Genomic DNA, 9707 nt, shown 5'->3' on the forward strand with positions numbered 1-9707 from the left:
CACACACTACATTTGTGTGCCTGAAACTGTGCTTGTGGCTAAAGGCACACAAATCAAAATGTCTAACTAATTAGGTTGCCCTGTAATACAAGCAAGCCATGTGACAACACTATAATAAAGGTAATAAAGATATAAGGTGTAGCCTGAGGTAGGAACCGGTCTCATTCATCCCTGCCATCCTCAGCATCTCACCCTAGTGTCTAGTCATGAAAGCAATGCTCAATAAATAACTGAAGAAAAACAAAGATTATATAGCCAAAGGCGAGCAGAACTAGGAAAGGCTTTGGAGAAAGGCTTGTAATATAGGTGAGATTTCAGGAGATCTGAAAAGAAATAAGATGTTTAAGTCCAAAGAGAATAAAAGGAATCAGAAATGGAGAGGAAGCAGGGAAGGGACAGGTGGTAGCATTAATGCATTATGGCCCTGATTCTAGAATTTCACAAATATAAAAAGAATTATTGTCAACCTTTGTAGACCAGAGTGAAAGTAAAAGCCCCTTGTCAAGCTCTCTGGGTCCAGGAGAAACTCCAAAGGCAAAGAGATAGAGCCTCAGACTTGCCTAGGTCTGAGACTTTACCAAGAGTCAAAACGTGGGGCGCCTGGGTGGCTCACCTTAAACCTCTGCCTTTCTCGGCTCAGGTCATGATCCCAGGGTCTAGGATTGAGCCCCTGCATCGGGCTCTCTGCTCGGTGGGAAGCCTGCTTCTCCTCTCACACTCCCCTTGCTTGAGTGTTCCCTCTCTTGCTGCCAATCTCTCTCTGTCAAATAAATAAAAATCTTTAAAAAAAAAAAAAAAGAGTCAAAACGTGCTAATCAGAGGAACTTCTCATTTCTAGGCTGAAGCCCACCAAACTGGGGAAAAATGAATGCTCTCAAGTGTTCCACACTTTCTCTTGGCTCAGGACCTTCGCATGAACTGTTTTTCCTTTTTCAGATTCCTCAACTCGTCCACCCCTCCGCCTTCCCCACCCCACCTGCCTAACCCTTGTCATAAATGACTTGGTTTTACAACAATCTGAAAGCTTTCCTGCCCCTCACCACTAAAAATCTGGGTAAAGACCCACCCACTCATATTTCTATAGCAATCTACACTCACTCTCACACTCGAATTGCAATTGCCTATTTTTGGGTAGCTTCCCCATCACACTGTGAGCTCTTCGAGGAAGGTCATTATATATTATTATTGTTAGAGGTCTTCATAAATTAATCAACTGGGAAAAATGAAATTCCCCCAAATTACAAACTATACAGATTGAAATAGTACCATATATGACATTTGGGCAAACTTTTAACGAGCTTCTGGTTGAAGCCATTTAAAAATTAATGGAGTCGCATTACCTCAAATACAGTTTCCATTTGGGCATGGGTTAAAAGCTCCTAATGTGCCTCATCTTCTCCATTCAAATACAAAAGGCCAATGGGATCTCTAATTCAAACCCCTTAAGAAAGTTCACAGTTTCCTTTCATCTTAAAAAAAAAAAAAAAAGCAAAGATTTTTCACCTATCAGGTTGCCAGAAAAAGAAAAGTTTAATTAAATACACATGCTAGATGTGAGAAACTGGGCAACCTAATACACTGTTGTTGGAAAGGTGAGACTATGAAAAGGCAGACTGTCATATTTCACACACAAACTCTGGTGTCAAGATATACTCCAAGCATGTATAGTCTGATGTACAAAGGTTGCTCAGTGTTGCATTTTAGGTTTTTTATTGTAGTAAAAACACATAACATAAAATTTATTCACCTAAAAAGCATTTTGTATGTAATTCAGTGGTACATGAGTACATTCACGCTGTTGTATAACCACCACCTTACTGTCTATTTCCAGAAATTTTTCACTTTCCCAAATATAAACTCACCCATCAAAAAATAACCCTTCTCCCCCTCTTCCAGCCCTTCGTAGGAGCCATTATTTTACTTTCTGTCTTGATGATTACCTATCTAGGTAGCTCATTTAAGTGGACATCATACAAATTTTCCTTTATGCTTATTTCACTTAGGATAATGATTTTTGGAGTCCATTCACCTAGTAGCATGTATCAGAATTTCCTCTTTTTTTAAGGCTAAATAATTATTCCACCAGGTGCATAGCACATTTTGGTTTATCCATTCACTTATTTATGGAGATTTGGGTTGGTTTACACTTTGGTATTGGCACACGTAATGCTCATGAACATCGGTATACAGGTGTTTGAGGCCTTGCTTAGCAATTGTTTTTGGTATATATTTCAGAAGTAGAATTTCTGGATCATATAGAAATTTATCTTTAACTATTCAGAACTCCATTCTTCTACACAGACAACTGCACTATTTTACACTCCCACCTCAGCACTGCATTTTTACAAGAACAAGAGATTGGGAAGCAACCTTTAAACACTTTATCAATAGTCAACTGATTAAATAATTTAGGGCATCCTTGCACAATGGAATGACTCGCAATCCATGAAAAACAGAATAGGGAACTATCATTTTTGTATGAATCAGGAAAGAGCTGTGGCGCCTGGGGGTGGCTCAGTGTTAAGCATCTGCTCAGCTACAAAGCCATGATCCCGAATTCCCGTGACCAAGCCTGCATCGGGCTCCCTGCTCACGTGGAATCTGCTTCTCCACTTCCTCTGCCATTGTCCCCACCTGGTGCCCTTCCGGCTCATCTCTCTGTGAAATAAATAAATAAAATCTTCAAAAAAAAAAAAGGAAGAGTCTCACATGTATTAACTGAAGAGCAAAATGCAGAACACTGGTATGTTAGCGCTACTATTTATGTAAAAGAAGAAAAATATTTATATATAAATTTGCTTGGAAAAATATAAAATATTCTGAAAAGCTACAGAAAATTATCACGAGTTTTTAGCTTCATGAAAGAGAACTAAGTGATGGAACGTCCAAAAGAATACAAGGAGTTTTTCATTGTATGTGCTTTTATACTTCTTGAATGTGAAATATAGATTACATCCATCTACTTGACTATTAAATTTTAAAAATAAACCAAATGTGGTTAGATTTTGTGAACAAAACACATTTTGACCCTTGTTCTCACTGCAAGTCCACACTGCCACCCTTAAAAAGAGGAGAAAAGAGGTTCTTCCAGTTGCATGCAGTACTACATGCATTTCTCAGAAAAGTGGATTCACATTTTTATTGTATATCTCTTCCCTCATTTTCCCTATTTTCTAAAACAAGATTTGAGCCCCAACTTTAACCTGCTTCCTCAAGATGCTTTCTCTTACCTCCCATAGGGAAGGAATAGCGTCAAAATTATATTGTGAAAGCCAGGGCCCCACTCAAGCTTCGGTATAAACTTCCTCAAAAGAGTAAAGACACAGAGTGAATATGACAATCAAACACATGGGAAAATAAGGATCTCCTAATTTGGTAAATCACAGCATTAAAGTAAGAGCTTGATAAAATATAAAAGTGAATCATATTCTATCTTTGAAATGCTTTACTATCTATATATGTCTGTGACCCCAACGTCTTTCTAGCAGTCCTGATTGGAAAATGAGGATAATATCTTTTCATTATCTTTGAGTAATCCCAGAAAAGCATAATAGCTCATCACTATAGGAAGATCATAACAATAGGCAGAGTGAACAAAATACCAAATGCTTCTCTCCATTCTTTAACACCAACTAGTTCAACAAATATATATATATATTATTTAACGGTTATTCCCAGCATCTCTATTTAAGTTAATGCAGCGATATATCCCCAATTTGCACTCCTAATTACTACTCTTAGTCCTTGGACTACAGTCCTCAATTAGTTATAGGCTTTTAGTCATTTGCCTCTTTGCATCTTGCTTGAAAATCTACAGTTGATAATCACAAGATTCCAGCTGAGGTAAAATATTGTCAGTATTTTAAGCACCATTGTGAAAAACATGCGTAAGGAACACACACACATAACACACACACACACACACACACACACACACACACGCTGATGAGTCATAGGCAGATTGTAGCATGTTATTTTGAGCTTCCACCACCATGCATCTGCCAAGCACATCTGCCCATCTTCAAAAATGGTGACTCGCTAGAGCAGTGTTCATGCTACTCTCCAAGGCCGGAGACACCAATGCAAGAGGGATATATCTCTCAGCCCGCGCTTGGCAGAGTTCACACAAGACAAGAGAAGAAATATTTATATAAAACCCAATGTGGAAAACACATGCTCTCATAATCTTAAATAGGCTTTAAACTATTTATTTGTTCAATGAATTTAATTGATGTAGAAATATTATGCAGTTATTTGGAAAACTATAGGTTTGAAAATTTTAATGCTATAGTTAAAGTTTTAATGAAAAGGGCAGGTGGTGATAATCAGAAAAAAGATGTAATGGAACACTTTTGTAATAAAAAATGTACAATAAAGATTTCGCGGCCCAATGGTGAAGAGTTTGTGTGTTACTACATTCAGTCTGGTGCTCAACCAAAAATTTGCTCCACATATTTTCATATCCAAGAGTGTTATCTGAATCGCATGATAACACATTTACAGTTCTCAGTATTTCTATACTATTCACCTGGAAGATCTGCATTTTAAGTGACTTTTGTTTTCCTCAATAAAATAATTTTAGTTACAGAATGTAAATAAATGACAAAATGTGATTTGTATTTTGATGAGTTAATTCTCTCATTCTCCACATGCATGATTTTAATTCTGAATTGTTATTTATATAACCAAGCCTTGCCTTTTAAAGGTATATATAATTGAAAGCATAATTTTAAAATTGATCATACATATAAATGTAAGTGACGCGTTAACATGGACTATAATTTGTAATTACATTCTGACTTCTCATGCCGTACAGTTACTTGATATATTTAATAGGTAGATTTAAAATTAATCTCATGAATTAAAATATTCCTTTATAATGAACCAGGTAGTATTATAATAAAGAGTACTTTTAGAAGAGAATAATAAAGAATCAAAAGCATTGATACACCAAGCATTAACAATGAAATAAGAAGAAAAACGCATATGTTTGCTTCTGTAATGTTGTAGATGATTTTACTGTTGTGAGAAACAGTATCAAAACATTCGCTAATCAATAGGAACTCACTGTTATAATTCTAACTATCTCATAAGCAAAAGTTTCTGGGCTTTTGAGAAACTAATATTACAATGTAAAGAGTCATTCCGACATCAGATTCTATAGACCACTGTTTTTTTCCAAAATAATAAAGCCAAAAGTCAACCTCAAGCATTATTGAGTAATAATTTAAACAAACATCTGTTTCAGATTTACTAAGAATAATGAATTTCACAGGTAAGATGATCATCTTTTGTTTAGTGTAGCCAAAATAAAGCTATGAAAAGAACAAGGTGAAAAAACATATAGCAATAGCAGAATAGTTTTAAGTATGTATAACTAAATCATGTTTCTTATTTTTCATTGGATGCAAACAACTTCAGAAATAATTCAACCCAGTTAATTTACTCTATAGTTATAACCCTTAAATACATGTTTCTCAAATGAACAAAGGATCAGCTGCATGATAAATACTTTAAAATATAAATATATATCCAGTACAACTATACATCTGATACTACAAACAAAAATAAATTTGAGTGTGGAAAATTTCAGGAATAAGCAGGTGGAAATTTGAAGAACATTATTGTTATATTATTATTTAAATTGTTGTGAGGTTGTGGGCTTTTTTTTAAAACTCTATTTGTTTCCTTTGGTTGCTTGGTTAGGTTGTTATTATTTATTTATTTTATTTTTTGCTAGAGCAATAGTATTTGATCATTATGGTATCCTCTCTATAGGAAAAATACCTGATCAGACAAAACAACCTGCTTCCCAAGAAAAGTATCAGCAGCATTATCATTTCCATTTTGCAAATATAATTAATAAATTTAAATTCATGAATATATGATATATAAATATGCTTCACATATTCTACATTTGTATCTATTATATACACTTAATCCTGACATAAAATCTAATTTAAACATTTTCAAACTCACGATGATTTTAGAACTGTTAGGAAAGGAAAACTGACATGAGAGATTACCTTTGATGGAATATTTCTCATAAACCAGCCTGTAATATTTTAATTTTTTACTCATCAAAACATTTTTCCTTCATTATAAAATTCCCTCATTTCTCACATGCTTAGGATTTTATGTGTAGGAATATAAGCTTTAATAGATTTAATACTAGCAAGCACAGGCTTTCGTCTTTCCCTATAAGAAAGCTAAGATTAAACACTTGTTTTAGCACATTTCTTATTAAACACAATGTTGAACATAGTCTTTACATTAATAAAGGAAAGGTGAAGTAATATGTTAAGACCTTAGTGAAAGTTTTCTTCCCTTCAATGGAAAAGTTACTATTAAAAGGAAATCTTTAAAAGGTGGAAAATTTTTAACCTTTATTTCTAACATTCATATGTGCCTAACCAGTTTTTGAGTAGTGCAAACTACAGCATTTACAAATATTAGCCTTCCCCAGTGGCAAGCTCCAAAAATGCACAGGATGTCTATGTCTTATTCAAATCACAACCCATGCATTCATTAAATACAGTAAATACACAACTAAAAGCCAACTGAATTCGATGTTGTTTCAGTCCTATCTGAAATCAATTATTTCATAAACAAATAGAAATTTCACCTGCAAATGGAAAAGTTCCTAAAAGCGATGTAGTATACCAACAGGCAAAGTTCCTCAAAGTGGTTCCGATAATTTCAATAATGTCAAAATATGAAATGGAAAGGTAAAAGTTATGGAGCAGAAAAAATTTCAGTTCTTATTATTTTCCAATTTTCTGTGTAAGCAGCAAACCCTAAGAGGATCAACCATATTTTATGTCATCAGCATTTTATAAGTGCCATATTTGAAGTATCTTCAAAATTGTCTCATGAGTATGTATATAAAGATGAAAGGCTTATGAATATAAATAAAGCTAAGACTCCAACTGCAAACTATCATTTTCTAAAATGCATTTGTGTTAGAAATAGCTAAAGATACTTGAATTTTGCTCGGGTCATACTTATAAGGTATAAATACCAAAATATCATTAAAGATTCATCATAAACTAAGCTAAAAAAGAAAAATCAATAACTAGCCCCAATTCAAAAATAACAAAAGGTCACCAAAAAGCACAGCAATATCTGGAATATCATACATGACAGCTTTAATCTAAAAACAAAGTCGTTGATAGTAACCTTGGTTATTGACTAAATAAGAAAGCCATTAAAGTCAGGTTAGTGTACCAACAAGGAAGCCCAAACTTTCAAGACTGATGCCTGACTGCCCTTGAGGTTCACTCCTATCTCCCCTGAAAATGCCAATATAAAAATTCTAAAATACCTTCATAAGCCCCAAGGAAAGCTCTGTGGACAGACAGATGATGTGATATATTTCTTCCTTTGCCATTCTTGGCAAGCTTCTTCTCTCTGCGCTGAAGCAAATGCATTGAGACCAGTCGCATATTTAATTAGAAGCAAAGTGTTTAAGACTATCACTGGTAATCTACCTCCAATCTCTCGTGAGTCAATCTTTCCCATCTCTGATTTTCTTGTTATATTATGCTAGAATATTAATTGTAGACAAAAGGTTACTCTGCGCGTATTCACTGCACAGAGGCAGAATAATCTGTCTTTAAAGGCTTCGAATTTCAGGCTTTTCAAAAGGCTGAAAAAATTATATCCCTGCTTTTGTTAATCAATGAAGTAGAACTCTCCTGAACAAAAGAATTAAATTGCTTGGTTGGTTTAATAAAACCAACAGAAAATAGCTGCTTCCTTGGGCTTTATTGTGTAGGCATGGGTCACCTAATCAGCACTGTAATTCCATATGATTCAGGGCAAAACTCTAATTTCTGCACACAGTTGGGTTTAAATCCTATTCAGACCCCTATCCATTCTGGGCTGGTTCTCTAAGGCCAGATTTATCCCATTAAACTTGACTCTTTTTCTGATGGTGCAGCAGCCATATAGCAATTTTATTTTTGTTCCTCAGCCTGTTACCCCCGCATGTTCTATTAAAAATGTATATAATCTAAATATTACCTTTTTCACTTTGTTTTAGTAGAGCTAATAGTTATACACATTTCCAGCTATTTAATTTGAAAACATATCTGAGGAGGAACAAGCACTGAGAACTTTGATGTGAACATGCAAAACAGTAGTTTAAAAACTCACCCAAAGATCAAGCCAGAAAATAATATTTTGTTAAATTCATAGTTCAGCCTAGTTACTAGTAATAAGAAGGTATTTTTAGCAAAAGACTTGAAAACTTCTAAAAAGATAACCTGGAGGATTACAAAAGACACGGACACATCTCTTTTTCTAATCTTAAAGTGTCTTACAATTTTATTGAGAACCCAGAATAAGACAGTCAAAGGGAGGTGGTCCTTTCTCAAATGCTTCGTCTGGGTCCTTTCGTTCTATCTGTGTCCTCAGAAAACTAAACTTATAAGCGGGTGTGTTTTCCAGAATTCTACACGGAGGCAGCCAGCATTTCAGATCCCTCATGATACATTCTCATCCCCTTGTACCCATTAGGCTGCAGCTTTCACAAGAGCAGGGTGGGGGGTAGTCTGGCAAGGAGCACTGGTCAGACCAGCCACCACTCGAGCTCAAGCTTTTCATACAGGTGTAGCACTAAAGGTTATTCTCTATGATAATAACGAAAATGGAAACTAATGGAAATGGAAGCCAACAAAATATATTACACACAAATTATCTAGTGCTGTTCCTAACTCACAGAGTCATGGGGCCAGAAGGACCCTTGGAAGTGCGTTTAATCCAATAGCCTATCAGCTGTCAGTCCCTGTAGAGATAATGAATGGGCCAGACAGTATCTGGCCATAGTAAGTGTTCAATAAATGGTAACTATCACTGTTTTTAAAGAAGACATTTTCTAATCCATCTCACATTGGTGGTTGTTAACAACAGCCAGGCTCATTACCAATCAGTAGAAAAGCCCCCAGCTCAGCTGGGAGCACTGTATCCTGAAGGGTTTTCTAACAAAAATATACATCATTGTACACATGAAAAAAAAATCTCCTAGCTTAGACTTATATTTATAAAAATAGCATTTCCCACTGCTGATCCCAAATGAGGATTTAAGATACATGTTAGGATTACTTGAGGTTTAACAACTTGTTTTTGTGAGATTTCTTTCCGTATTTATTAAAAAAACAAAAACAAAAACCTAGGACTCAAATGTTTTCTGTGAGTGGAAGCTTTTCTAATCTCTATCAGTATTGAGACAAGATCTTATGAGAACATTGATGACAAAACAAAAAGAGAGTGCTGTCTAAATCCCTATGTTGGCAGGATGTGTAGCCTGATCCTACCACATAGACATTGGCCAAGACCCTGGAAGCTGGAATATTTTCTAGGGTCAGGGTTAAGGCAGCATAGTATAAAGAGAACCAGAAAAGAATCTATATTAAATAAAACTAAGTTAAATACCCAGAGACAAAGTTCAAAGGACCATAAACAGCATCAAAATTAGGGCAGCCAAATAAAAGTTTTGAGACAAGAAGCAAAAATTGACCAGAGTAATAATACTTAGAAATCCAAGAATAAAAAGTGAGGTGATTATTGGCAACAGTCTCCTTATATCAACGGCGGCATCCCGTTATGGATGATTCAAATGCTATTCTAGGACTCATTTAGTGTCAATACTAAGGCATGACACTCCTGAGAACTCAATCCAATGCCATGTGTATTGAAAGTCCTCT

General features: G+C 35.2%; 1 long non-coding RNA gene across 1 annotated transcript in view; it reads right to left on the minus strand.

The window, feature by feature from the left end:
- Window positions 1-7395, minus strand: part of LOC121100429 — a 538538-nt gene extending 531143 nt beyond the window's left edge. Inside the window, exon 1 of the long non-coding RNA XR_005832233.1 lies at window positions 7325-7395. This is a non-coding gene — a long non-coding RNA (uncharacterized LOC121100429). The remainder of the gene's footprint in view (window positions 1-7324) is intronic.
- Window positions 7396-9707: the final 2312 nt, after the last annotated feature.

This window comes from Ursus maritimus, unplaced genomic scaffold, assembly GCF_017311325.1.
Source record: "Ursus maritimus isolate PB19 unplaced genomic scaffold, ASM1731132v1 scaffold_4, whole genome shotgun sequence".
NCBI classification, from domain to species: domain Eukaryota; kingdom Metazoa; phylum Chordata; class Mammalia; order Carnivora; family Ursidae; genus Ursus; species Ursus maritimus.